Raw genomic sequence first — 6446 nt, forward strand, 5'->3', positions numbered from 1 at the left:
TATAATTAACACAAGATTTCAAAGGTCTTGGTAGCAATTAAGACTCAAAGGTTAAAATAAGCCATATAAACAGTTTTTTCTAGACTGTAACTTTGTTGTTCATCCTCCAGATTGAATGGTAAAATAAAAGAAATGACAACCATTAGGGGACACAGTGCTGCAAGTTATACCCATCTCCTCACCTCAACAGTCAAGGTCAAACTCATTCATAATGCAATTAACAAATCATTTTCAACAGATCTTCGCCATGTTGAAACTGCATGCCATGTGTAACAACCGTGTCTCTAACACAAAGTTCAAGATCACTCATAAAGGTCAAATATTACATTTTGCCATAAAACAGCTTGTCGAGACTGTAATTTCATTATTCATCATGCAATTTTAAATACTTTAACAACTCTCCATAGAGAGAAGGTGGGTCACTGCTTTGTGAAAAGGTAACTTTCACACCAGAGGCCAAAGGGAAAGTATGTGTCTGGTCAAGTTTGACGAGAACTACATGCATTACAGACAATCGGCTTGATGTGTTACCAGCAAGAATCGTGTTTGAAAAAAGGTATTGATGTGTTGCCAGCAGGCATCTTGTTTAAAAATTGGTATTGTATGCACATGAAATTTACTTAGTCCTGGGCCCCTAAAACCTCAACGGGACAATCAACATACAACCTTAACCCATTTATGCCTAGTGGACCATCCCATCCTTCTAAATAAGATCAATTTATTCCAAAATTAGGGATGTCTAGTATATTTATTTCTATATTTAGAATATTTCTTACAGATATTCCTTTAAGCAAAGAGCGAAGACCCTGATGAGAAGCCGCATCATGCGGCGTCTCATCTGGGTCTACGCTGTTTGCCAAGGCCTTTTTTTCTAGACGCTAGGCATAAATGGGTTAAGTTGCCAACACGGCGACCAACTATTACAAGTTAGTTTAAATTTCTGAATGTAAGTTAGTTTCTATTTCTGAATGTGACATGGCATATAACTAATATCTCAATTAAAATATAATTGTTTTGTGCATGTTTTGATGGTACAATTGAAGTCCGGAACCCGACTTTGTAGATTTCTGATTTATCACTTCACTGCGAATATTTATTTAAGTGCAAGTTCAGATTTACCAATGCATTAGACCAATCAACACTTAAAAAACAGTTTTTTCCCTTTGTTGTTTTTGTATGATATCACTTTTCAGGGCTATATGTCAGATACGCTACAAGATTTCAACATGAAACTTTCTGGTTGTATAGATATCAATGAGGAAAAATGCAATTCATTCAAACATCTATCCTTCACTATATTATTTGTTTTAAGGATTATACGGTAAATTATGGGATTTGCACCAAACAATAAACAAATTTTATTGGGGGAATATCATGTCAACAAATTTGCTTGTTGACTTCTCTAACCTTTTTGTTTCTACTTTAAATATTACATGTGTTTTGCGATTAAGATCTGTGACGTTATTTTTTAAATGTATTAATGACGTTATTTGGTGCGTTATGACTAAAAAAGCTACAGTTAATGCTAACGACATTTATTTAAACGTTTAACACATTTTATCACACATAGAAACGCATAATCCCGACTCGATCGAATCTCCAATACATCCGTATCAAACCTACTCTATCAATTACTGCAAACTTTTTTCTTTTCCCTTTGCTTTTCAATGCCAGGTTATCCCATATATTTCACTTTTAAAAGCAAATTATGGTAAATATTGAGTATAAATATACTAAAGCGCCCCGGCGAGGGACCGTTAAATGCCCTGTAAAAATCACTGAATTACATTGGTACTACATACACTCCGACATGTCACATTTCGCTGCAGATTTGGCCAATATAAACAAAAGCTTAACATTTGTTTGTTTGTTTTTCTGACCCACGAACTATATAAATACTACAAAGTATATTAATGTGTCGCATTTCACTGCAGATCGTGTCAGGTTCTCGAGTGGTAAGCCCTCCCTCATCACAGGTCACTGCAGTTACTAAACTCGATTACATAAATACCTGGTTGCTTCACGCATAAACATTTCGCTTTAGAGTGTGCTCAGTTTCTCTAGTGGTAATCTCTCACTCACTTTATCTGCTGCACCATCTCACCGCGCGAGGAGTGGATGAGGACATGGTGCTCTACTGCTTCAGTTTCTCCACTTGTACTGGAGAGAACACTCACGGTATGAGTACAGTTTTCATTATTGTTTTTATTTGTATTATTTTTTGTTCTGAAAATATATTTTATACAAAAACTATTAAGGCACTATTTTGAGATGCTCATTCAAACTGGAGAGAATACTCACGGTATGACTACAGTTTTCATTATTGTTTTGTATTATAATTTTTTTCTTCTTAAATTATATTTTATACAAACAAACTATTAAGGCATAATTTTGAAATGCTCATTCAAACTGGAGAGATCACTCACGGTTTGTGCACACAGAATGTGTTCATTATCAATTCAGTATTGTTGCATTTTTTTTTCATAACTTATTGATTATAGCATAGTACTTTTCGGGCAGTATTTTGAATTGCTGATTTTTGTTATGTTTTTAGTGTTAAATATGTCTGTTCTTTCATCAAAGTAGATAATTTGCTTTAATGAAGAAAACATTATTTCGCATCCATTAAAATCTCTAAGAGCTTTTGTGTTTTCAATTTGCACTGCATTATCTAATTGTTAGATGAATAGTCGCTTCAAACTGTAAGTATTTAGGTATGCTCTATTTAAGGCATGAAACCCTTCTAGACTTACCTTTTTATGCCTCTACGGAGTTGGATGCATAATCATTGGACCCGCCCATCGTTAACTGTGTAATTTTCTTTCAAACCTAGTTGTCAAGTCCTCTTAAACTTCAGGCTGGATCGTCCTTAAACTTTCATAGTTGAATGACCTTAATGTTATAATGATTGTGAAGGAAGGAATTTTAGTAGCTGCAAACAGTTGTTTAGCTGAATAAAGCTCCTCTGTAAGATTTTTTTCCTCAAGCTTGTGTTTTTAAACTTTTCTGTTATTATTGATTGGATCGTACTCAACGGTACACAGTCAAATGTCCTTAATAAATGTGAAGTAAGAATGTTAAGAAAGGAATTTTGCTAAGGCGATATTTGCAAGAATTATGACACTTTGTCTGTATTTCTGCAATAAAGTGTATATTACAAAAGTGTTGCGTTTTCAATTTCTCTTTAATGACTAGATATAATGAAATTTTCACAGTTGAATGACATTAATATGTAGATGATCGTAAAGAGAGAATTTTTGGCAGAAGTATGGCTCTTTTTCTGATTTTCCACTTTGGAAAATATTGTGACAAACTTTTGTGATTTCAAATGCTCTATCTTCATGGCGGATTCAATGGAGTTCACGTCTAAGTGACCTTAATTAATTCATGATTATTTAGCAAGGAAGTTTGGCTGCAACCAGTGTGGATGAGTTATTGCCCTTTGTCCACTTTATAATATAAAGTTGATTTGTCTGTGTCTAAACATGTGTTGTGGGGGCCGGAACGTCTATGACTAATTTCTGGTTTGTAATTACTTTGATTCATAAATTGATTAAAGTTTATAAACATTATAATGTGAATATTTTTTTAACATCAGTCGACTTCTAGCCAGTTTTTAAAGAATTAAGCCGAGCATTTACTACATTTAATTACTTTTGAATGGAAAAAACATGTCTGTTTTTCACCACATTTCGATATTCTCTTTCATTCCAAAGCGGCGAATTTCAATTTAACATGAAAAACTCAACATCACCAATAGTTATATGATATATTTAATGTGAACCCAACATTTTTCTTCAGTCAGCAAATTTTGTAGATTTTGGTGGGTCTTCTCAACCATGAAGTAGAATATCTAACAAATATTCAATACAGAAGTCTTATATCGGACATTTTTATACAATCAAACACAAATAACAGATCTTATAAATCCATGAAATTTCATGTCAATGACATGAATCCACAGTATTTCTTCATCCAACTACTTTACAACATCAGGTTCACGAAAAGGACGTCATCGGCATCTCTCATCACCCACATCAGAATCTGGTGGCCACGTACAGCGAAGATGGACTACTCAAGCTTTGGAAACCTTAGCCCCAATAGACAATAGCTCGGCGGTGTCCAAAAACGTGGGTTGGATAACAGCTCAACGGTGTCCAATTAATAGAAAATATGGTTTTGCTGGCATAAGACTTGTACAGTATGGTGTTGCTGGCATAAGACTTTAAAAATATGTTGTTGCTGACAATATACTTGAAAAGTATAATGTTGTTCGCGTATGGCTTTAAAGAAATGTGAAAGATGGAACAGAAAAAATTGCTTTTCTATTCATCTTAATTTTTGTACATTTGTGTTGAATTTTATGTACTTTTTATGTCATCTAAGCTAATGTTGAGTTATTGTTGTCACCGTAGGTCTGGCGTCGTGTGTTGGAAACTTTTAGCTTTTTATTACACTGGACGCCTCATTTTTCACCCAAACTTGATAAAACTTGCTCCTAATTTTTTACTTGAAAATATCTAGGCCGATTTCAAATCTGGATCACAGAAACTATGTCAGCTGGTCGAATCTTAGAACAACATTGTCACTACTTTAGAGGACTTATTATGACTCAATATTGACAATATTGATGGAACCTGGTCAGAAGGAAAATCTTTACAATGTCTAGGCCGAGTTTGCCTAAAAACTAGGTTACAAGGTCTTAGAAAAAAAAAAAAATTTGATGAGGCAACATTTATGACACAAATATTATGAAACTTTGTCAAAATGTTTATCTTGATACTATATAAGTGAAGTCACTTGATTCTGGGTCACTTGTGTCCAAAAACTAAGTCCATTTGGTCAAATCTTAGAAAAACTTGTCTACAGTTTTGAATCCACATTTAAATCTCGAATTTGATGAAACTGATCAAAATGTTTATCTTTACAATGTCTTGGCAGAGTTCAAGTCTGTGTAGTCTGGTAAATCAAAACTTACAAACTTGATTAACCTTGAGAATACCTAGGCCGATTCTTCTGTGTTATATGTGTCTCAAAGCTAGGTCACGATGTAAAGTTTCGATTTTTTCAACGCATTTTATGTCAAGACTGGAAACAAATACATATAGAAATACATATGCAACAAATCTAAAGTCATACGTTATCTATATGATTTTAGACAGTGACGTACAAAGCAATTATCATAGTACAGTCGGAAAAATCCGTTCTATAACTTTACCATACAAGAAAGAAATACTTCAATATAATACACAGAATTTAAAACTTATGCTTAATGTCTTAGTACATGTTTTTTAATGAAATATTCTACAAAACTTTTTATTACAAGACTGGTAACAAACACATAGAGAAATACATATGCAAGTATAAGTACATATGCAACTTAAGTTTCGTAAATTAGTTTCAACACAAACTCAGTTTTGCCCTTCAGGGGCAAATTGTTTATATATCCAAGGCCCATGACATGCAAGGCATTAAGCATGCATATTCCATCCGTATGTATGTAATTTCATGTGTTTGTGTCCGTATGTCCGAAAATTTAGTGATATGAACTCCTGTTCAAATTGGAAGACTTTTTAAGAGTAAGTGATCTTAAAGGAAGAGCATAAAAGAATTATGTATGCAACTTATTTGTTCTAAATTGTGACTCTGTTTTTCACTTATTTGAACATAAATATAGTTGACGAGCAAAACTAATTATTGGTGACTCGACATATGTGTGTTCCAAACAAGTTTGTTCTGGGTGTCAGTGTGTGTGACATAATTCTAGTTGTAAGTTTTAAAAACTGCTTCTTAGATACAGCAGAATTTAATTTGTTAATGGAGTATTTGTAGCGTATGAAGAAAATGCCTTCCTACCCTAAAGCATGACTAAAGCATGACTGATCCAGGCATACTTTTGATCAGTTGTGATGTTTTCTAATGTGTTTTGTGTTTTAAAACGTCAATAAAACATTTTGAACTTTAAACAGTTTGTTATACGTCTATGTGACACCCACATGCTATTTTGTATCTGTATTTTTAATTGGTCTTAACATCAGCATTACCACAGACAGAGCAACAAGATTGCATCGGTTCGTTTATACACAACCTACGTTTATAAAATTGTGTTCTTGCCCCTTCATTTTGTTCAAACACGTCAGTAGTTTTACCATTATACAATATTTAAATGAATAATCATAACAATCAGATTTGAAATTACATTACTTACTTTTATCCTATTATTAGAGCCAAATCATGTTTTTATTTCATAACTATCAGTTGTATTAAACGATCCCTATGTTTTTCAACTGTTAGCGTGTTTACAAGAATATTGCATAACGTTCAATAAAATGTTCTGTAAGTGTGGATTACGATGAATGGTATAGTAAACATAAGCAAGGGTATGCATATAATATACATTTACATAAATACTAGTAAATAGTTACATACAATTAAAAACAGATTAT

General features: G+C 33.2%; 1 long non-coding RNA gene across 1 annotated transcript; it reads left to right on the top strand.

Annotated features, from left to right (window-relative positions):
- The first annotated feature begins 2086 nt into the window (after positions 1-2086).
- LOC127855496 (uncharacterized) lies at positions 2087-5966 on the top strand. Its single transcript, XR_008037569.1, has 2 exons — positions 2087-2178; positions 3997-5966. It is a non-coding gene; the product is annotated as an uncharacterized LOC127855496 (long non-coding RNA).
- The last annotated feature ends 480 nt before the right edge of the window (positions 5967-6446 follow it).

The sequence above is a fragment of the Dreissena polymorpha genome, chromosome 13 (genome assembly GCF_020536995.1).
Source record: "Dreissena polymorpha isolate Duluth1 chromosome 13, UMN_Dpol_1.0, whole genome shotgun sequence".
Lineage (NCBI taxonomy): Eukaryota > Metazoa > Mollusca > Bivalvia > Myida > Dreissenidae > Dreissena > Dreissena polymorpha.